The following is a 23,657-nucleotide window of genomic DNA, read 5'->3' on the forward strand; positions in this document are numbered from 1 at the left end:
AGAATCATCTGTCAGTGTGCCCTCGAGTCATTAGTAGAGTTTCCTTAGAATATCTACCCAGGAGCTGCTAGAATTTGATTTACACAAGTGTTCTTGTGTTCATTGGGAGGACGGTGGGCACTTGAAGTGGAATTAGAAATTTCATCAAGTCTTCCAGAGGTAAGAGATTAGACCCACAGGAAAAGTAAGCGAATCTGGTGGAAGAAGGAGCACTCTTACTAATTACAAGAGCTCATCCTAGGCCAGTAGTTCTCTATCCATTAGAATCACCTAGAGAATTTCCAAACAATCCCAATGTTTGAGCCCATTCCCACATCATTCAAATCAGACACTCTGGGAATGTGCCAGGGTGTCACTATTGTCGAAAACTGCCCAGACAATTCTGGTGTGCAGCTGGGACTGAGAAACAGTGTTGTAGGCTAAGGGAGCATCAGTCACCTGTGTCCTACCTTTGGAACAGCCACAGGTGATGGCAAGGGGGGTGGGTTGTTACACACTCATTCTTCCCTAATCCTAAAGCTTTGCTACTCAAAGGGTGGTCCCTGGACCAGTTGCATCAGCACTACCTGGAGCCTTGTTCAAAAATGCAGAATCTCGGTCTCCACCCTAGACGTAGACCTATTGAATCAGAATCGTAGTGGGGAAATGTTTCTTAAACTTTAATGTGCATAGGAAACACCTGGAATCTTGTTAAAATACAGATTCTGTTTTGGTAGGTCTGGGGTATAGTACAAGATCCTGCATTTCTAACAAGCTCCCAAGTGACTCCACTGCTGCAGATCCATGGACTACACTTTGAGTAGCCGGGTGGTAGAGGACTTGGAGCAACAACAAATAGAAGTGCTCCGTGAAAGAGCAGTGCTCCAGCTTTGGACTGCTCTATAGGAATGGTGCTAAAAAAGTTGCATGGAGCATCTTCAGAGACATAAAAGATACTGGGGATTTTACAGGAGTGGCTGCCATTCCCAGGGCAGCCAATTGGTAATTACCACCATCAGGAGATGCCATTGCTGGGAACTTCAGGAAGCTGGCACCAAAGGAAACTACAAGGGGGAGAATCAAGTTAACAAGACTACTTAGCAAGTTGGACTCTGCATCCCAGCCCAAGTCACACTTGAGAATGAGGAAACTGGCTATTTTTGCCACTTGCTGTCTGGAGGAGAGAACCAGTCTTTCCATGTACTTCACACTGAAATTAGAAAATAATAACTTCCCATCAGGGTCCCTCACAGGAAGGATCCTTTATGTATTCCTTTCCTCCACAAATATTTATTGAGCTCCTACTTTGTACCAGGCACTGTGCTAAGACTGAGATTTGGAAGTCTAGAAACTGAGTGGGGCTCCAGCCAGTTGTAGAGACCTAGAATTGGAACCCAGCCCTCACCGGAGAGCACAGTGTGGCCTGAGAGAAGGTTATGCTGGGATGGTGCCCATAAACATTTTAGCTATTATATAAATCCCAGGCCTAACATCAATTGATGTCAATTTCAGAAATAAGACCATATATGATTCCTTTGGAATTAGGCAACGGAAAAGCCAGTGCTATTACTGGAAGGAGTTGGACACCACTGAGCTGCTCTAGGATAAAGGCTAAGTACAAAGTATTTGGGAATGAAATGGCAGCCAAGGAAGATATTGTATGACTGCACTGGGGCTGCAATACTAGAACCAATGTGCGAGTTTGGAAAAGGCTCAGTTCTGGGCAAGGAATGTCAGTGGGAGCTGGAACCCTGGGCTGTAGCCCTCCGTCCCATACAGAAAGGCTTTGCCTGTGTCATATGGGAGGCCCCTTCTAGTCCCACCCTTTGCACCAGTGTGCTCAGAGGACATGTGGCTGGCCTCCAGAGCTCTCAAACACCCTGTAAGTAAGCTTCCTTGTGACTTGTGTGAGGCCCACAGCCTTCCTCTTTGAAGAGCTGTGCCCACCTGGTGTCAAGGCAGGAAGATGGCTCAGTCACTATGTACCCTAATGGCCCAGGGGCAGAAGAATGTGGAATAAGATCACTGCCAGTGAAGTCTGACGCCTCAGCAGAGCTAGGAGCACAATATGAGCTCATTGTTTGCAGCAGCAACCAGGAACCCTATGGGGAAGCCGTTATAATTTTCTCCCTTGCAAAGACAGATTAGAGCCCACGGCTCACTGATATTAAATGACTTGTATCGTAGGGTAGTAGATATCAGTGGAGAAGAACAGAGGTTTTTGACTTCAAGTACCAAAACTCTAGCCTAAGCCTTGTAGAACTGAAATAACAGAGAGGGAAATGAGAAACAATTAAGAAACGGAGAGAAACTAGAGGGAAAAAAAATCTGTCCCTAGGGACCAGCCCAGTGGCGTAGTGATTAAGTGCCTGCATTGCGCTGTAGCGGCCCAGAGTTCAGATCCCGGGCGCACACCGACCCTGCTTGTCAGGTCATGCTGTGGCAGCGTCCCATTTAAGTGGAGGAAGATGGGCACGGATGTTAGCCCAGAGCCAGTCTTCCTCAGCAAAAAGAGGAGGATTGGCAGATGTTAGCTCAGGGCTAATCGTCCTCACCAAAAAAAAAAAAAAAAAAAAAAAATCTGTCCTTATAGTTGGGTGTGTGTGTGCCAAAGGAACTGTGTATGCATCTCCATTTGAGGGGCCTCCATGTGTGGGGCACACGCAACAGACTGTGAGAAATTACCAAGGAAATGGAAGACTGGGTCCCTCCATCAAAGGAGTGTGCAGTATCACTGTGGAAATAAGACAAAGATAATGGATATATGCAACACAAGTAACATAAGCACAAAATATATACCTAAGTGATGACAGCTGTATGAGGAACCAGGCGGCAGGGAGGAGAGAAGAAGGCTTAGAGGTAATTGGAAAAGCATGTGGGTAGGAAGGAAATTAATAGAAAACCGCAGTATGACCATCTACCCGAGAAGGCACTCCTGCTAAGGCAGAGGTTTAGGTAAGCTCACTGGAGCCAAGATCGAGCCCTCCAAAGGGCTCACACAATTCTCTGAGGCAAGTCTCAGCCTGGTTGGAAAGGGAAGAGGAGGAATGAGGGTAAAGCTCCACTGTAATGTACAAAGAGAAAGAAAAAGAAAGACAAGCAAAAGGAATGGTCGGAAACCATGCGCGTATTGGGGCACAGTTGCGAGAACAATTGGGTAAAACAAGTTAAATTCCTTACCTTCCATTTCTCCCCTTTCCAAAGCATCCTACATTCCACTTCAGATTGTTCACACTAAAATTTTCAATTCCTGTTGAATATGCTATCTAGGTAGTAGCAACTGCCTCTCTTAGCTTCCAAATTGACAAAAATACCTGTGAAAGCTCAAGTAAGGATAAAAACGTACAGAATAAATTCTTCTTATTCAACAAACAAACAAAACAAACCCTACTGCTGGAAGCTGAGGGAAATTTTTAATACAGCTGATGGATCCACACGGAAGGAGAAAACAAGCTAGCAACGTGTCCATGAGCTAGCTGTACTTGCCCTTGTACCATAAGGCAGCTCCGCACCTGAGAGAGAGGAGGAAGAGCCCACACACTGTCCACTACTTCCCTGTTCCTCTTTGTTCAGAGGCACAAGGTGCATGTACCCTGCTGAGCATGAAACCCATGTTCCTTTAATAGATGTGGGATGCTGTACAGTGAATGGAAAAGGATTCACTCTAAAGCGACCACAGTGAAATTGGAGAACAGCAGGGATAAAGAAGACATCCTGAGACCTGCCAGAGAGCAAAAGCGGGCTACATACAATATCAGAATGGGAGTAAGAATAGTATCAGAATGTGCCAGAAGAAACATTGGAAACTGAACAAAAATGAAGCACTCCTCATACTGTGGAGGGGGCATAATTTCACCCTGTAATTCTCTGCCTGGTTCTTGTTTCCCCTGAGTTCCCATCCCTCCCTGTCATAATATCTGCCTTTCATTTTAAGGGTTTAAGAATTGTTAAGAATTATTGTTGACATTTATCTCCAGTTATACATTTACAATTTAGATTTAACTCTTTGCTTCACCATTTTCAATTCTTCCTCCCAGTCTTTTATTCTCGGATTTATTTTTTTGTTCTTGGGATGAAGATACACTAATACTGCTTTCAAAGATGCCAGGACTCAGAAAACTTACCTCTCTGTGCCCTTTCTTGGGAAGCTTTTGTAAGAGGATGTGCTCTACTAAAATGAGGAAGTAAATCAATATTTAATAGTCCTTCCAAAAAACAAAAAAATTGATTGCCCGGGAACAGGTGACTAAGAATTAGTGAAGCCAGGCTTAGAGCACAGATCTTACAATTCCTAGTCTGATGCTGTTTTGACCAAAAGGGGATGACAGAAGCTAGTACCACCACTAGCCTCTGCCTCCACCATCTACCCATACAGCATCACTCTGGACCAAGGCACCCAGAGGCGGTCATGGAAATGTCAGCCCAGTGCTCTCCCTTGATTGGCACTGATCTGAGAGTTGGACTGTATTAGTCAGCTCCACTTCATACAATACTGCCTTTGGGTGCATAGGCTCTGGTATACTAAAGAATGCAAGCTGGGGGAGAGCAAGGACCACACCAACTTATTCACCACTTTATGCCCAGTGTCCAGTCCTAGCTTGTAGCAATGCTCAGTAAACATCTATTGGACTTTTTGCAAGGGTACGCATTGAAATTGTGGTCATCCTTTTAACTACGTGTATTTACTTACTTATTCATTCACTCATTCATTAAAATTTTTTTCGGGGCCAGCCCCGTGGCATAGCGGTTAAGTTCGCGTGCTCTGCTTGGGCGGCCCAGGGTTCACAGGTTCAGATCATGGGTGCGGACCAACATACCACTTGTCAAACCGTGCTGTGGCGGTGTCCCATATAAAGTAGAGGAAGATGGGCACGGATGCTAGCCCAGGGCCAATCTTCCTCACAAAGAAAAAACAATTTTTCTCAACATAGAGGTTTATGAATTCTAGCATTCTGGCTGGGAGATGAAAGATTTGGGGCAAAAAAATGAGAGAAGAGAAATATAAAACTTTTAGTGGATGGGAGCAAACTTCCCAACTGAGCCAAGTCATCTTGCTCTCTTCTTTTCCTCAGCCAGGAAAGAAGCAGCAGTTCTGAGAGAGACCCAGAGGCCAGTGAGCTAAGGGAATGGCCTAGTGAGAGAGCAGAGGAGTGGGGACAGCCGGGCCCAGGCTGGGAGCAGGGTCAGGTTGTCTCACTTTAGGGCAGTTGCTTGTAACCACACCTGATTTCACTTGGTCAGAACAAGCAGCCTCACAGAAGCAGGGATATGGGTGGAAGGGAGTAAACTTGAGAAGGTGTGCCAGACCCAAGGAGGTCTTGGAGGCCTGCGTGGGAGTAATGCATGAAGAGGTTAGAAGGTGTTCACACAAGAGCTGAGAAACCTGGGCGGCTGAGCCAAGGCATGAGAGAGGTGAGCAGGTTTGGTTTCTGGGGACTCAAAGCCAGAGGCAGCAGATGAGGTCACATAGAGAACTGACTCAGAAATCTGAGCAGTGGCAGCTTGAGGGAGCTTAGAGGAAGGAGAAAGTGGAGCTCAGCTGAGGTACCAAGGGCCCCTCTGCACACTCTACCCCTCCCAGTGCCCACTGCTGTCTAGCCTTTGAAATTAACAGAAATTTACTGTCCTCATTAGAGCTAAGCTTCAACCTAGAAACTGAAGTTTGATATTGAGAATTAATCCTATTTAGTGCAGTGGTTCTCAATCCTGGAGGCACATAGAATAATCTGGATATTAAGGGAAAAAGATCAAAGCCTGGGCCCATCCCAGACCAATTAGATCAGAATTTCTGGGTATGCAGACCAGGCATTGGTATAGGTTTAAAATACTCCCCAGCTGATTCTAATTGCCACTAATCTATTGGCAGAGAATTTGGAGACAATTAGGGGGCCTTGCTACAGAAGTGTGGTTTACAGACCAGCATCTGGCGATTAGAAGCTTGTTGGAAATACAGCATCTCAGGCCCCGCCCCATTCCTACTGGAGCAGAATCTGTATCTTAATAAGATCCTTAGAGCCTTTGTGGGCACTTTAAAGTTTGAATATCACTGATGTAGGGAACAGGCCAAGCAAGTTCTCAGCTGTGACTTGTTAAAACAGCCAAAGAACCAGAGAGCTAGAAGAGGTCTCAGTCACTTAACTCAGAGATCCCAATCTCCCTGCAGGTACCAGGCAGAAAAGTGAAAGAGTCAGGCAGGCCTGTCACCCCAACAGATCAATGGGCCCTAAAGGCTCTAGACAACTTAGGAGACAATAGGGAGTGGTGAGGACTGAGGGGAAGAGCACACAGCCCTGCTAGGAGGGAATTTGTGACTCAGCTTCAACTGCCATTCTGCCCCCGTGGTGACGTGGCCCCAGCTGCAAGTGCTCTGTGAAAATGCAGGCACCATGTTGCCAGATCTTCCAATTTCAAGAAAAGATGGAGATGTAGATTTTAACATTAAATATCCTGATTTTTAAGTGTTGGCAACTAATTCATGTTAAAGAATTTTTTTTTCTATAGGTGAAGCACAGCACACCACAGGGCAGATTGTACCCATGGAACACCACTCATCCAACCAAACCCTTTTGTATTACCATTGCATATTTCAGATAAAGGAATTGAATTTGGTTTTTTCATCCTCAAGTTCCAGGACAGAGTGACTCCAGCTTACGCATCATCTTAATTTCCCACTTGTTTTGTTTTAGGTACTAGGGAGCTGCTGTCTTACAGACTTCTAGAGCCACTGCAGGTGGCTGTGGCCTTGAGGGGGCCAGGAGAGCTTTCTCTGGAAAGGCAATGAAGAAGCTCAGATTTGATATCCAGACATGTTAAGTGTTTTGTAAGCCCTGTATAATCTGCCAGAGGGGCAGACCAAAACCTTTTAGTTGACATTTCCTTCAACACCAGGCATATTTTGGGAGTCTGGGCCAGGTGACAATGATGGCACCAAGAGCTTGTTTTCCCAATTGGAGTCAAAACATTTACTGAGCAACCCCATAAATTGGCTAGACGAAAGTAAATAGGAAGGAGAGACATGGGAAAGATGAGGTGACCACACAGCCCTGGGTGAAAGGAGCATTGGAGGGAAGCACACAGCAAAAGAGAAGGCAGAGGATGCGGCATGGTTGAGCCAACAAATTACTTAATATGTACCATTCATTCTTTCATGCTTCAGCAGGTATTTATTTAGCACCCACTATGTGCCAGGCACAGCTCTAGGTGCTAAGAATACAATAGTGAACGAGACCAACCCTCACGGAGCTCACACCATTTTTCACATGACACATCTTCCCTCCCTGTGTCTTAATATCGTTGCCTCCCATCTCCACATCACAGCCAACAGCTTATTTTTAAACCATATCATTACAACATATTCACATCTTGCATCATTTTCACGTTAACCATCCCGGACCTAGGGATCCTGACAGACTTTGATCTTTTCAGAGGCTTGGGAAATTCAGAGGCCCTAATACCATCATCAGACCACACATGGGTTGTGAGATGGGGAATCTACTGTACTATGATCGGCATTTGTTTCAGGTATTGTACCCAGGAAAGTTGGAATATATCAAGGAATTTATTGTTTTGTCTCCTTCACCTTAAATAGAATTGTTAGGTATTTCATTCCAAATCTTTACCCTCTATGATTTTTAAATTTAATTATGGCATTTTCTTGGAGTAGAAGTGGTCATCTTTAGTCTTTGAACCTTCTCTTGGTTGGAGGTCTCATTTCATAGTATCCCAGTGAAGACACATTCATATGGTAAGTAATAACTACATCCCAATTGCATAAGCACATTCGCCTGTTAGAAAGGACGATAGCATTTCCGGCAAGAACTAGTATAATTATTGGTTTGTGTGATAGGATCTTTGTTCAGTTCATTTTCTTTATCAAGAAAGAATCTAAAGAGACATGGTGGTTTGTGACTGACTAGAAGCCTCAGTAAATTCTCATTGTTTACATCTGTAGAGGTCAATTTCTCTGGCTAATGCTATTAATTATCATTGCATGAGTAAATATCTGCACCTGTAGGGGCAGCAGTTACATGACTTAAATAATTCACCCACAGGGCATTAATAATAGGGGTGATTTTTTTTCCAGGGATTTGCTTTATTTTTTCCTTTAGTATTTTTGATTTATTCAAATTACTTTGAACCATAGTGATAATAACAAAATTCTACCTTGCCTGCTGGATCTAATATACCCACAAGGCCCAGAATGTCTGTTAAATAAGCGCTCATGGTATTGGCACAGCACTTCTCACAGGGTTTGAGGGCTTGGAATCATTCTGTAGGTGTCACCATTGCCTTACAAGGGAAATCGGTGCCAGCCCTTTCATTGCGAGCCCCGCTCCTGATCCTGTGTTTTCTCATGTACAGCATCACTCACTCTCTGCTGGAGCTCTGCCCACTCGCCTTCAACATTTTACCCACCTTCTTTCTTGCCCACCTTTAAGGCTTTCTTATAGAGAGATTATTTCAAAGAAATGCTACCAGTGCTTTATTGGACAGCAGAGATTTGGACCCAACTTGTAGTTGTAGGATAAGAGGCACTGCTGACCTTGTCTGCCGACAAGAACCACAGACCCAGGGATTGAAATGAGGTACGTGCATCCACACAGCCTCGTCAGCTAAGGGGGACAGCTAAGAGATTACCTTCTGTTTCTGTGGCTCCACTGGTGGCAGATTGGCTATGCTCACTGCCTGGGCAGCCAGAAGCCCAAACAACTGGACAGGCTTGGTCTCCCCGACTCTCACAACAGTGTTCCCAGACAAAGTCATGAGGCTGACTGTGGATTCCCAGGGCAGAGACTAGCTTCGTGGTCTCCTGCCTGGCACAGCGCCTGTCACATCAAGAGCCCTGAATGGTAATTTGCTGCACCTCTCACTAACCAAGATTTTGGGTGTTCTTCCATTTCTCCTGTCCGCTCACACAGCCCTTGAGATGGTCAGGCAGCCGTCTAGCCAGGGGATAGGGAAGCAGATCTGATAAGTCACCGACACTTTGAAACTTAATAGATGACCTCTTCCCTCTAGGGGCTTTTTCTGTTTTTGAAGAGGAATAAAAATTTTTACGTAAGCAAGACTATCATTTTTTAAATAACGAGACAAATATCTGCCACGGGCACCACACAGTCGAACCCCTTGTAGATGCATCTTTCTTTGCAGGAAATGTTCGCAGTGTGGCAGATCCTTCTGATTGCATTGGAAATGCAACAGCCTTTTCCTCAGGTTTTTCTTATAAATAGAAGTCTAATACATTCACGTGGGACCCTGTGCTTTAAGCAAGCTGGGCCCAATCTCAGTCTTGACTAGTTTAATTTGATCAAGGTGATTCCATTCCCCTTGCCAACGATTGGCTTAGAAAAGAGCCTGGTAACAATTACAGCCAATAAGATACGAAGGAAAGGATTTTGAGAAGCATGGGGGAGGCTTGGGAAAGTGTTCTTTTTTACAGAGAAATGTCAGTCTTGCTACAACCTTCACATTTTGTTGTGTGAGGATGTTATGGTTAGGGCTGTTGCTGCCATCTTTTATCCACAAGGTGATGAACTAGAGGACCAGCCGACATCCTGAGGATGGCAGAGCAGAATTATAAAAAGAATCTGGTCCTTGATGACATTGTTGAGCCACTACATTAACCAACCCTGGACCTGCCATCCCTCAGGCTGCTCCTCCTTTGAGAAAATAATGCCCTTTATTGTTTAAGGCAGTTTGGGTGAAGTCTTTTGTTATTTACGGCCAAAAGACTAAACATGAGAAGCCAGCTCTCATCAGAAGATTGCCCAGCGTGCAAGGACTCCAAGTGAGGTGAGGCGATTGAGTTCTTTAAATGGCGAATAGTCTCATGTCTCATCATCCACTTTCCCATAGGGACCGGACAGTCGAGTCCTCCAGTGAGCTGTCCCCTTTCCTGAACTCTGTGAGGTGAGCATGGCCAAATTTAAACTCCATTTTGGGGAACTTCAGAATCTTTTGAGGTGGATTTAAGCCCTGAGAACTGAGGAATTTCTCCCAGGCTTCTAAAGTCACAATCTGTTGGAGACTCCCCACTCTTTGCAGTGGCTGCCATGGTCTGGGCTCCGACATACCTGTCCTCCCAGTTCTCCACACTGTTGGCTGAGCAGGGAGGGAAAGGACAGGCAGATGGGGAGGCACGTGGAGGGCTGAGGGGGAAGCCCCCATCCCCACCCCTGGTCCACCCTGGTGCTCTCTGCCCTGTACTGTTAGCCAGTGACTACTTACATGAGGAAATTTTCTTTGGGGAGGAATATTGTTTATCTCTTGCTCTCTGAAAAATTTCCTTTAAATTGATCTCACTGTGTTTAAAATTTTTATCGCTACTGTAATGCAATCTGGTGGTTTCAGACTCTATCTGCAGTTCTAACTAACTTTATAAGCCTTCCTCCATATAAACTCTCTTCAGGGTCATTCATTAGTTGAAAATGGGATAAGAGTAAACTATCCTTCCCAGGAAAACTTTTGTTGATGAATATCACCTAAGATAAGACCTGGTAGGAGACGGGCTTTAGATAGCAGGATCTGAACACATGGCAGCAGTTCCCCTGATGTGGGTCATTGATGAGCCTCCAGTTGGAGATGGCCCTCCTAGACCTGGAGAATGAAATCAGCATATTATGCACTAAGCAAAGACATGTAAAGGCATCTAAAGAGGCAAAAAGGGTCCCCGGATCAATATTCATGTGTAGGCGTTACAAGGAAGATAAAGAAGGGTCCCTCGGAGGGTGTGATGGTCATTTATGGAAATGGATACAGTAGGAAGCGGTGCCAAGACACTGAGAGGTCACTGTTTGCTGGGCAGCGTTGATGCCTTTTTATCTGTCCTCTTTCAGGGGGAGGGCAGAGATAGACCAAGACAAAGAAGTCATTGCTCAGTTCTGAGTTTCGAGATAGTTCTGAAGTCTACAGAACAGATAGTTGTCTAAAAGCCAAAGTGCTTTTGATTTTTTATTTTCAAGAGGCAGGCTTTGTTGGGAGAGAATCTCTGCTGGCATTCCAAAATCTAGCTTTTTATATCAAGAGCAAAGGTAGAGAAATGATGGAGTCGAATTTATACCTTAAACTTAGAGTAGGGAAGAATGCTGACCGAAGGACAACAAGAGGATAAAACCCCTCTCAGGGCAGGAGAAGGAGTAGGGAGAAGATGGAGAGAAGAGAGGATGTTTAGATGCTGGTGTTAAGTCCTGCTTCCTGTCAACCACCTGATCCTCAAACCCAGGATTTCTAGGGGTGAAAATAGAAACCACGGTAAATGGTACATTCGAGATTCAGTCATACAACAAATATTTACTGAGTGCCTTTGAGGGGCCTGACACTGTTCGGGGTGCTTAAGCTCCATGGGTGAACAAGACAGAGATGCCCGGCCTCTTGGAGTTCACAGCCAAACCAAGGAAGACAGATGTAACAATGCATATAATAAGTGAATTATGTAGTGTGATCTGGTGATAGAAGGTAGAAGAAGATAAGGATTCAAAGCCAGAATGAAATTCAAAGCCTGGACTCTTAACCACTTCACTATAGTTTTCTATTATAGTATTTTGACCATGAGAAATCTACGAAGAATCTGTTTCCATTAGTGATAACAAACAACTGGGTCTGGGCCCTTTCTGAGATGAGGGAGACACATATGTGTAATATGTCTTAAACATAACGAGAATCACCCATGAAAATACTTAAAGATGGGAAACAAGCCCTAGGGCAGGCCCCAGTTCGACAGTGCATTCTGGAGCCTTAAATTTCCTCTATGTTCTAAACTCTGCTTTTGGAAAAGGAAAAGACACCCACAAATTAAATCCAAACCTCTGACAAAATGGCCCAAAGAATGAGCAATGGCATGCATCTGATTTACACCTATGTCAGCTCCCCAGGGCACCGACCCTCAGCTAGACCAGAGCTCCACTCTGCAGGGTGTGGTCACTGCCAGTGCGAACCCGCTACTGGCCTCTTCCCATCAATTGCTGCCTCGCACTGCAGGGGCTTCCCGAAACATTCATTTGTGTGCTCTTGTTCTTTTTTCTAAACTCACAACCGAGCAAATGTTCAATAAGTAAAATTACCCGTGAATGACATAATTTTATCCATATTTCTTACAAATATTGTCTCCTCCAGACTTCAACAACTAGTTGAAACCATCAGGAAGGGATTACTGTTGTTATGAAATGTGTAAACAATTGATTATATGAGATTCTCATTAGCCTTGGCATCAGCGGCTCCCTATGTGTCCAAGGGTTCATGTGTGCATGCACACACACACACACACACACACACACACACGCAGAATGTGGAAAGAGGGATCAGTAGGTCTATAGACAAGGGCCTCCCACAGAGTAGGTGAACATTTACAGTATAAATGCAGAATTGAAATGTGAAATTTCTTTGCCTCACCATTCAGTCTAAAAGGATATCTTACCCCGAGAAAGAGAATAACTCTCTGTAGATCTGTAGCACCTGTATTGTTTCGGGGGAGCTGATCCATCCTCCACCCACAGACGGGGCACATGGTTCAGTCTGATCAATCAGTGCAATTCCCTCTCCCCAGCCATAATGATTTGCTCAGAGAGAGACAGATGGTCCAATCTGCACCAGTGAGAGTCTTCCCCAGCACTTGGGTTGGCACTCTCTGGAAAGAGAGATGGTCTTCCACCCAGGCTGCTACACTGGAGGATTATGAGCCTGGGGCTGCTTTGGCAACTTTGCCTCCACATATGGTAAGTCAGCCTGAGGATGAAGCCAGGGGAAGAGAAACACAGTGTCCTGAGAAGTCACTTGAGTCTCCTGAAGCTAGATAAACTCCCAGTGATATGAATTAATACATTTCCTTCTTTGCTTCAACAAGGTGAAACTGGGTTTTTGTCACTTGGAGCCAAATCAGTGCTAATACACACAGCATCATAAAATATGGCTACCATTGGTCGAGCATCTGCCGTGTGCCAGGCTTTACGTACAGTGTCTCGTCAGCTTCTCCCACTAGCACTCGGAGTTGGATAATATTATTCTATTTCAGAACAGGAAAGTAAAACAGAACAGTAAGATTAATTAGCCTGTACAAAAGCACGTGGTTAGCAAGAGTTCTGGCGGAGATTTGAACTCAGAATATGAGGCTCCCGAGTCCATGCTCCTCCTGCACTGTCCTGTCACTGGGCACCAGTTGTAGTGCAGAGGGCAAAAGAGTTGGCATCAGAAGACTCTGAAAGTCACTTATTAGTGATTCTTGGATATTCATTTACTTACTTATAAATGGGGATTAATAATACCTTATGAAATAAAGAATACGAACAAGATTAGCAAACTGTAAGTCTATACCGATGATTCTTTTTTTAACAGCTTTTGGGAGATATAATTCATATACCATACAATTCATCTGGTTCAAGTGTACAATTCACTGGTGTTTAGTATATTCATAGATACGTGCACTCATCACCACATTCAATTTTAGAACATGTTCACTACCTCGAAAAGTAACTCCATACCCTTTAGCTACCATCCCCCTTGCTCCTCAGCCCCTCACCCCTCTCCTAGCCCTAAGCAACCACAAATCTACTTTCTGTCTCTATAGATTTTATTTGGATCTTGCATATGAATGGAAATATATAATATGTCACCTTTTGTGACTGCCTTTTTTAAAAATTGAGGTAAAATTGACATATATTTCAGGTGTACAACACAATGATTTGATATTTGTATATGTTGCAAAACAATCACCACAATAGGTATAGTTAACATCTGTCACCATAAAAATTACACAATGTTTTCTTATTATGATGAGAAATTTTAAGATCTATTCTCTTAGCAACTTTCAAATATGTGATATAGTATTATTAACTATAGTCTCCATGCTGTACATTACATCTCCATGACTTATTTATTTTATAGCTGGAAGTTTGTACCTTTTGACACCCTTCACCCATTTTGCCCATCCCCTATCCCCCAACTCTGGCAACCACCAATCTGTTCTCTGTTATCAAAAAGCTGTTTTTTTTTTTTTTTAATTTTTAGATTCCACACATAAGTGAGATTATATGGTATTTGTTTTTCTCTGACTTATTTCGCCTAGCATAATGCTCTTAAGGTCCATCCATGTTGTTGCAAATGGCAAGATTCCATTCTTTTTTATGGCTGAATAGTATTCTATCATATATATATACCACATTTTCTTTATTAATTCATCCATCGATGGACATTTAGGTTGTTTCTGTGTCTTGGCTACTGTAAATAATCCTGCAATGAACATGTAGAGTGCAGATATCTTTTTGAGTTAGTGTTTTAAATTTCTTTGGATAAATATCCAGAAGTGGAACTGCTGAATCATATGGTAGTTTTATTTTTAACTGTTGAGGACGCTCCATGCTGTTTTCCATAGTGGCTACACCAATTTACATTCCCACCAACAGTGTGCAAACGTTCTCCAAACCCTTGCCAAGACTTATTTCTTGTCTTTTTGATAATAGCCATTCTAACAGGTATGAGGTGATATCTCACTGTGGTTTTGCATTTCCTTGATGATTAGTCATGTTGAGCATCTTTTCATGTACCTGTTGGATGTCTGTATGTCTTCTTTGGAAAAATGTTTCTTCAGATTCTCTGCCCATTTTTTAATCAGATCATTTGTATTTTTGCTATTTGGTTGTATGAGTTCTTTATATATTTTGGATATTAACCCCTTATCAGATATATGATTTGCAAATATTTTCTCCCATTCAGTAGGTTTCCTTTTCATTTTGCTGTGCAGAAGCTTTTCAGTTTGATATAGTCCTATTTGATTATTTTTGCTTTTGTTGCCTTTGCTTTTGTTATCAAATCCAAAAAGTCACTGCTAAGACTGATGTCAAGGAGCTTATCACCTATGTTTTCTTCTAGAAGTTTTAAGATTTTAGGTCTTAGCTTCAGACCTTTAATCCATTTTGAGTTCATTTTTGTGTATAAGATAGTGGTCTAGTTTTGTTCTTTTGCATGTGACTATCCAGTTTTCCCAACATCATTTATTGAAGAGACTGTCCTCTCCCCATTGTGTATTCTTGATTCCTTTGTTGTAAATTATTGACCATATGTGAGTGGGTTTATTTCTGGGCTCTCTATTCTGTTCCATTGGTCTATATGTCTGTTTGTATGCCAATACCATACTGTTTTGATCACTATAGTTTGTGATATAGTTTGAAATCAGGAGCGTGATGCCTCCAGCTTTATTCTTCTTTCTCAAGATTGCTTTGCCTATTTGGGGTCTTTTGTGATTCCATAAAAATTTTAGGATTGTTAGTTCTATTTCTACGAAAAATGCCTTTGAAATTTTGATGGGAATTGCGTTGAATCTGTAGATTGCTTTGGGTAGTATGCAAATTTTAACAATATTAATTCTTCCAATCCATGAGCACAGAATATCTTTCTAGTTATTTGTGTTGTCTTTGAGTTCTTTCATAAATGTTTTATATTTTTTAGTGTATAGGTGTTTCATCTCCTCGGTTAAATTTATTCCTCGATATTTTATTCTTTTTGATGTAATGGTAAATGGGATTGTTTTCTTAATTTCTCTTCTAGTTTGTTATTAGTATATAGAAATGCAACAGATTTTTGTATATTGATTTTTGTATCCTGCAACTTTACTGAAATTGTTTATTAGTTCTAACAGTTTTTTGGTGGAGTCTTGAGGGTTTTTTATTTATAATATCATGTCATTTGCAAGTAGTGACAGTTTTACTTCCTCCTTTCTGATTTAGATGCTTTTAATTTCTTTTTCTTGCTCAGTTGCTCTGGCTAGCACTATGTTGAATAAAAGTGGCAAGAGTGAGCATCGTTTTCTTGTTTCTGATCTTAGAGGAAAAGCTTTCAGCTTTTCACCATTGAGTATGATGTTAGCTGTGGGTTTGTTGTATATGGCATTTATCATGTTGAGATATATTCCCTCTATACACATTTTGTTGAGAGGGTTTTTTATAACATAAATGGATGCTGAATTTTGTCAAATGCTTTTTCCTCATCTATTGAGATGATCATATGATTTTTATCCTTCATTTTGTTAATGTGGTGTATCACATTGACTTATTTGCAGAGGTAGAACCTTCCTTATATCCCTGGAATAAATCCCATCTAATCACAGGTATATGATCTTTTTTTTTTTTTTTGCTGAAGAAGATTCGCCCTGAGCTAACATCCCTTGCCAATCCTCCTCATTTTTTGCTCAAGGAAGATTAGCTCTGAGCTAACATCTGTACCAATCTTCCTCTACTTTATATGTGGGACACTGCCACAGCATGGCTGGTGAGTGGAGTAGGTCCACCCTGGGATCCAAACCTACGAACCTGGGTCGCTGAAGTGGAGCCCGTGAACTTGAACCACTCGACCATGGAACCAGGCCTTATGATCCTTTTAATGTATTGTTGAATTCTGTTTGCTAATATTTTCTTGAGGATTTTCACATCTATGTTCATCAGAGATATTGGCCTGTAATTTTCTTTTCTTGTGGCATTCTTGTCTGGTTTTGGTATCAGGGTAATTCTAGCCTTATAAAATGAGATTGGGGGGCTGGCCAGGTGGTGTAACGGTTAAGTTTGCACACTCCACTTTGGCTGCCCGGGGTTTGCAGGTTCAGATCCCGGGCGTGGACGGACACACCACTTGTCAAGCCGTGCTGTGGCAGCATCCCATATAAAGTAGAGGAAGATGGGCACGGATGTTAGCCCAGGGCCAATCTTCCTCACACACACACAAAAAATGAGATTGAAAGTGTTCCCACATCTTCTGTTTTTTGAAAGTGTTTGAGAAGGGCTCACAGAAGGAAAGACTGAGCTCCTTGGACTGTTGCCTCTTGCTGTGCCCTGGGAGTGGTAGCCAATTAAGAAGTCTTTCTCCATTGGTTACAGTGCTGTGGGACCCAGAACATAAGCCCCACTGGCCCCCAGAGCCCAATGATATAGATGCGTCCCCAGGGTGGCAGCCACAAAAAATCAGGGTGCTAGAGGAGAGAACAAGCTCCTTTCCAGGAGATACCAGCAAGCTGGAGCAATGCAGAAAGAGAGCACAAAGAAGGTACTCGCCAACCTTCATCCCCAAGAGAATTTCAGCAGGCCTCTGGATGTGTGGTAAATTAGATGCCTGCCCCTCAGGCCAATTATAAGCAAGTAAACCTCTTTCACAGGAAGTCGGGGTGCTTTTCAACTGGCTGCCTCTGTGCTGGGTCCTGGAAAGCAAGTGAGCCCTTTAAGAACCATTTCTCAGTTCACTATAGCCTTGTGGATCTCATGGATGTGAGCTCCATTGGCTTTCAAAACTAAATGTTTTGGAGGCTCATCTCTCAGGTGCAGGTCTTAAAAGTTGGGGTTCCCAATGTAGGGTTCAAACCCTTAGCTCCTCAGGGAGAACTTCCGGGTTTTGAGTTCTCTCCTGATTGTGGGTCGCTGTGCCAGGAGTGGGATTGATGGTGAGACTGTGTCTCAGCATCTCCTACCCACTTTGATGTGGGTTTTTTCTCATTTGCCAGATGTGTAGGAGTCGTTCACCTAGTTTTTGAGGTGTTTTTTTCCCAGAGGAAATTGTTCCATTTATAGCTATAGATTCAGTGTGTCCGTGGGAGAAGGTGAGTTCAGGATCTTCCTACTTCACCATCTTCAACTGGAGCCTGTGACTGCCTTCTTTCTTAGTATGTTGTTTCCAAGGCTCATCCATGTTGTAGCATGTATCAGTAAGTCATTCTTTTTTATTATCCAATGATTCTTGACCTCTTTGGGAACTAAGGGGTCTTTTGAGAGTCTCCTGAAAGCTAAGCATCCCTCTCCCTGCAAACATAGAATGTAACAGTTTCCAAGAGTTCTTGGATCCCTTGAGTCCCTTCCATAGAACCGAGTATAAATGTATATATGTAACTACTTATCACTAAAAGTCAGATGTGACTTTAAATGGCACTTCTCTGCAGTGGACTGTCCTTTCTGTGTACACGTAGTTCTGACTAAAACAGGCCCCACTAAAGCAGTATTCCTTCAGGAAACAGCTTTCCTGGGAAACTACTCCAGGCATAATATAACTGCAGTAATCCAGTAGGCTCACTGGGTACACACCACCATCCCCAACAACAGCTGCAGGGATTCTTTCCTTCAGGACTTCATGAAGCTGCAAAAGGATTAAATGCGAATGACTAAACAGAGTATGAAATAAGAACTATGTACAGTTTACTATATAGTAAACTTAAACATGTACGGTATGTTTATATAATAGGCTATAAATGATAAACAGAGGGTTCTGGTAAGAGTTTCCAATTCCTCCTTGCTAGTTACTCGTGAAATCTTATCAAGTGTGGCTGAGAAAATAGTCTTTTTTCTGGACATGTCGGGGTTAGGATGATCCTCTTGGTTCCCCACACTGTCCTCAGCAATCTGCACTTGCAGCGTGGCTTCCTCATATCAGTGCCCTGGGCACCATGGAGGAAGCCTTCTTACTCAATAGTTAGGATGGGGGCTAATCAAATTGAAAAAGTGGATGTAAGATAAGCTATCCCTTTGACATTATATTAATTATCTTTAGCTGACATAAGGAAAAGAGATATATATATACCTATAACATTTTATTTTTACTTAAAACATATATTAAGTTCAGATAAGCATATGAAATTACTGATATTCAACTGTTTCTGACATTCAAAATAGTACTTTCATAGGATACGACCTAAAACAGGTATTCATTTAAATATAGGTCTTCTCATTAGGGTTCCAAACCATTTTTCTTGCATCAGCTGTACAATGTGTCGTTTACAATTTTTGTTTTTATTTTATTGAAGTTGACCAAAACCTAAAGGCATTTGCTCTAGAATCTGAGTACAGAATATATTTCTAGTTTTTTTCTCAAATCCTTTATAGTTGTCTTGCCCGTACAACTGTTGCCCATAATTTGACAGCAACTTTTTCTTTACAGATTTCTGTGAAATCCTCCCATGCTTCCAAACTGACTTTCATAGGACCAACTCTCACTTTGCTTTCACCTTTCACTTGAATAATATTCAAATAAATTATGTTATTACAGTAACAAGGACAAGCCAGTCTTAGTCTTAAAAATGTACTCTTAGTAAGCCTACAACTCAATTGGTAGATCCAGAAGTGGAGAAATGTGGTAGAAAGAAGCCTATTAGCTGCTGATGTTAAGAGAAGGAATGGAATATATATATATGGAATATATATTATATTTGTTTTATATATGAAATAGTTTTATACATATGTACAGCTGCTCCACAGAGCTGTGTAATAGGTAGGTTCTGATGGGTACACGTAAATTAAAATCCACAAGTCATTTCATATTTGAAATATACACACGCTCCCCTTTTAAAGGAAGGCTTTGCAGAATGCTTTTCTACTCTAACTAAATTCCTCATAGCATAACTATCAGAACTTTCACATATGGTTTTTCTGCAGCAAATACCTAAGACCAGTTTCAAGCAAAATTATGAAGCTGGTCAAAGTTATCTTCAGCATATTTCTTCCCAAGTACATATGGCAGCACATTTCTTACCCTCCTCACCGCTCCCTGACCCTGCCAGTCAGACCCATCTCAGATGGATTTGCCAAGACCCACCTTCTAAGGATAGGATGTGATCCTCACATGCCTCTCTTGCCTGCATCTGCCCTGTCTCAGGGCCCTGAGGTCTCTTCACTGTAAATTTGTCCACAGGTGTTAGGATGTGCCTGCTTCTCTCCAATCTCATTGCCACCACCTTGGTCCAATCCACCATTGTGTCCCATTTGGACTTCTGCAACAGCTTCCTACCTGTTTCTTGGAATCCTCTCTGACTCAATTCAACATTTTCTTCACCAAGCAGTCACAGTGGGTCTTTCTGAAGTACAAATATGACCATGTCACTCTCCTTTTAAAGTCTTTCAGTGGCTTCCTGTTATTTAGAATAGAGACCAAACTTTTCAACAGCATCCTCAAGGGCATTTGGGACCTGGCCCAGCCTACCCTTCTTCTCTTCTGTGCCCCATCACTCTTCCCTTGCTCTCTGTGTCCCAATCATTTTATCTCCTTTCAGTTCCTCAGGCACGCTATGCTCTTCTCTGCCTCCGGGTCTTCTCTTCCTTCTTCCTGGAACATCACCAGCATTATCTCTCAGCTGTACCCAGGGAGCCCTTCTCTGACGCCCTTGCCTAAACTCCCACAGCACCCTGTAGCATCCCGTTTTGAATGTTCTTCAGACTTCTGGTTCCGAGTCCAACACCTGGCACCCTCAATAGACTTTAAGGTCCATGAGGGCAGGCACCATGTTTGTTGTGATCATTGCTGTATCCCCCACACAGTATCTAGCACTCAATAGATGCTAAAAGTTATTTGTTGGATCAATGAATATATATTGCACCCTTCTCAGGGTTATATGTCTTTGAATGAGGACTCTGGGTAAGACAAAACCTTAACCTCAAAGTACCCAAGTAGGCCAGTTGGTAAGGTATTTATGGGCAGGGGAGCCTTTTCATGTGCTGCCTTCAGTGTTTTTCGTTTGGATCTCTTGGCTCATCATGAGTGTGGGGACCTCCACCTTTCATTCAAAACATGCCTTAGAGGGAACCCAGGCTACAGGGACTCGAGCGACAACTTCAGGTCTGGAACTTGGGTTTCCTGTTCTGTAGGCTCACCTGGTTCTTGTCCACAGCTGCACACCTTTCCCTCACTTCGCCCCTGGAAGAGGGAAGGCATGGCTTCAGATATCTCAAACAAGAAGGTTGAAAAATGTCTACAGCCATTCTCCGGAAAAATGACCTTTTCTGTCTAGTAGTCTCTCCCGTTTCAGTTCCTTGTGTTCGAGTGTGAATTTCCTTCCTTCCGTTTTACTTTCTGATATTCTTGAAACCTACACTCATTACCCTCTGTCCTCTCCGGCCAACTACTTCCCAGTCTAAGAGCGCAGCCACACTTGGAAGGATCGAGAAGCGCTGCTCTCCCATCTCCTCCCCTGGCACGCAGACTGGCCTTGAGTCTCCTCCACGTCATTTCAGTCAGCTCTTGCCTTCGGCTTCGACACTATATGAGGCTGTGTCTTTAAAAGAGAAAGAAACTCACAAATAAAATAAAGTGTAACCTCATATCTGAGATGACTGTTGAAACGAGGTTGCTGTAGTATACTGAAGATATTTTCCACTCATTTTCCATTTTAGGTCTCATCAGTAACTTCCTGTATGTTCTTTTAAGCAGACATCCTTGGCCAGAGAGGAGAAGCTGGTAATTTAAAAATAGCCAGATATCTGGTGATATTTCAAAGGCATAATGGAGAACTGTGACACATTGCTGTGGTGTGGGGCTCAGTTTATGTCTTCCATCTTCCTCAGGCGGACAGAAGAATTAGTCTGGTTTATGATGAGTTTTGTGTATGTTTATTGGAAAATGTTCTGCTTTAAAGAGACCTTTCACCCTAGCCAAATGCACGTTGCAGGGAAGACACTCTGCATAGACCTGTGTGTGCTTGTAATGCGGCAGATTTCAGACAAGCGAGTTCCATTTGTTCCCAGATGCCAGGCTGAGGACAATTAATATATAGTCTGTTGGCTTTGGTCAACCCTGGGCTATTCATCACTTATTGTTGGTGATACACTCAGCCATGCTCATGGGTTTAGAAAATCAGAAAGTGATGAAAGGGTATGAGCAAATTATCTGAAATACACCAACAGAAGCTCAGCTCTGATTGGAGCTATTGTTTAGGTTTATGACAGCTTCCTCATAAACCATTATGTTTAGAGTTTAGTGTGTGTGAGACGCATCCGAGACTTCTTGCACCAGACCAAACCAGACCAGACACAGTTGTTTCATGCAGTAACCACAAAAACATTCCTATCTTTTAAATATAAGAAGCCAACGTAGTGTAACCTCCTCTGCAAACACTGTCGTTTTATTTATTCCTTCTCCTTTGATGCTTGGCACTTAACCTGACTGGCTTCTTTTATGTGTTCAGGTTGACAAAACAGTAAGTAGAAAGCATCATTTGGTTTTAAATCTTTTTTCCTGGGTAGATATTTTAGATATGAAACAACAGTTAAACCCTATTTGTTGAGGACACGTAAGCAGGTAATTTGGTGCATTTAGGAAGTTTTTTTTTACCCCTTCCTTTTCCCCGTCCACAGCTGTGCTTGTAGAACTCTGTCTTTGGAGATTCATTAGCTTAGACATCAGGTCAAGCAGACCCTGGTGCGAGTCTGCGCTGAGCAGAGCAGAACAGGGCCTGGCCAGAGAAGCCATAGCCGCCCCATAGGTGTGGCGGGAGCATCCACCACGGGCCGTTGTGTCTGCTGGGGCCGCTAATTATTTTGCAGTCAGAAAGTGCCTGGTGAAAGGCTTAAAGGAGAAATTCAATGCAGTTTCCTTTTATCTGCCTCTCCAATTGATGTCTATACAGAGCAAGCAGGGCTCCTCAAACACGCCAGTCTGATTCAGATACACAAGATTAAGTAGCTAGTGACATTCAAGACCAATCGGCCCACCCAGGAGGACTGAAACCAGCGGAAAAGCTGTCAGATTTCTCCTTTTCTCCATTAATCTTAAAGCTTTTCAGTGGTGCCAGGTCGCATCTCCATCAGACAAGCTGGGAAGAGTATCCGGCGACTTTCTGCACCGCCACCCCCCAATCTAGGAGAGTAACCCCTTCACTGCTGAGCTGGTCTCTTGGGACTTAGGACTTTCTCTTCCAGGTCAGAAAGAGATCCTCACTGGCCCCATCGTCTTACAACCCCAGGGGAAGCCGGAAGCGATGGCGGGGTCTTCTTCCTTACACATGCGCAGCTGGTCTGCTGCCTGGTGGCTGTGGCACACAGCCTGTGCTGTCCTCCAGAGGAGATGGGTTTAGGGGTAACTGTGGGAGGACCGAGGAAACCGGTGTCGCCTCAGCAGTCTGGACGCTTTGCCTACTCCACACGGAGTGCATGGAAGGTGGAGAGCGGAAGCCAGAGAGAAACAACACGGGGAAAGATGAGAGGCAGGAAGAAGGCCAGTGCAAATAAAGGGAAATTAGATCTGATTTTGTGATGCTCCTTCCCCCATACCTCACTTCAAATTCCTTGGAAGCAGGTGACAACCTGGGCAAGAGGTCACCAGTAAGGAGCCAAGGGACACGTCTGCCAGGCTTACGCAGCAGCACCTGCTGCATCAGGGTTTCCAAGAGCTGCCGGCCTTTTGCAGAGGCCACTAGGTGACAGGGACACAAGAGGGGACCCCTGAGTGCGGTCAGGGGTGGGCGATGCCTCTGGTTTCCAGAAACTTGGCATTGCTTCTGAAGATGCAACTCAGAGCACCACTGGCTGGAGGGGGCCAGGGTCTTTTCCTCCTTTCTATTTACCCCTGAGAGCCTTTGCTGTGGTGTCGATCTTGCTGTCAGCCCGAGTCTGCCCCAACAATAGGTGTCTGAGAAAGCTGTGGGCCCCGCTCCTTCAGCTGGGGGTGATTATGCCAGCAGGTATAGACTGATCTCACTCAAAAATGAAACTCTGGCCTCCAAGAAAATCTTTCACAGCTCATATAGTTTTAACACGCTCACAGTCTCTGTCACAATAACCTCGTTCTTGAGCAGCATAGATGGCTCTCTGGATGGGTTATCTCGTTCCCATTAGCAGGTGTGTGCTTCCCACAGCACCCACCCCACCCCACATGGCTGCTGGCAGCAAGGGCTCAGCCTTCTTCCCATGTGCAGGGATGATAAAATAGACCTCTGGATGCCTTGCTCTGGG

This window comes from Diceros bicornis, chromosome 20 (genome assembly GCF_020826845.1).
Source record: "Diceros bicornis minor isolate mBicDic1 chromosome 20, mDicBic1.mat.cur, whole genome shotgun sequence".
Taxonomy (NCBI): Eukaryota; Metazoa; Chordata; class Mammalia; order Perissodactyla; family Rhinocerotidae; genus Diceros; species Diceros bicornis.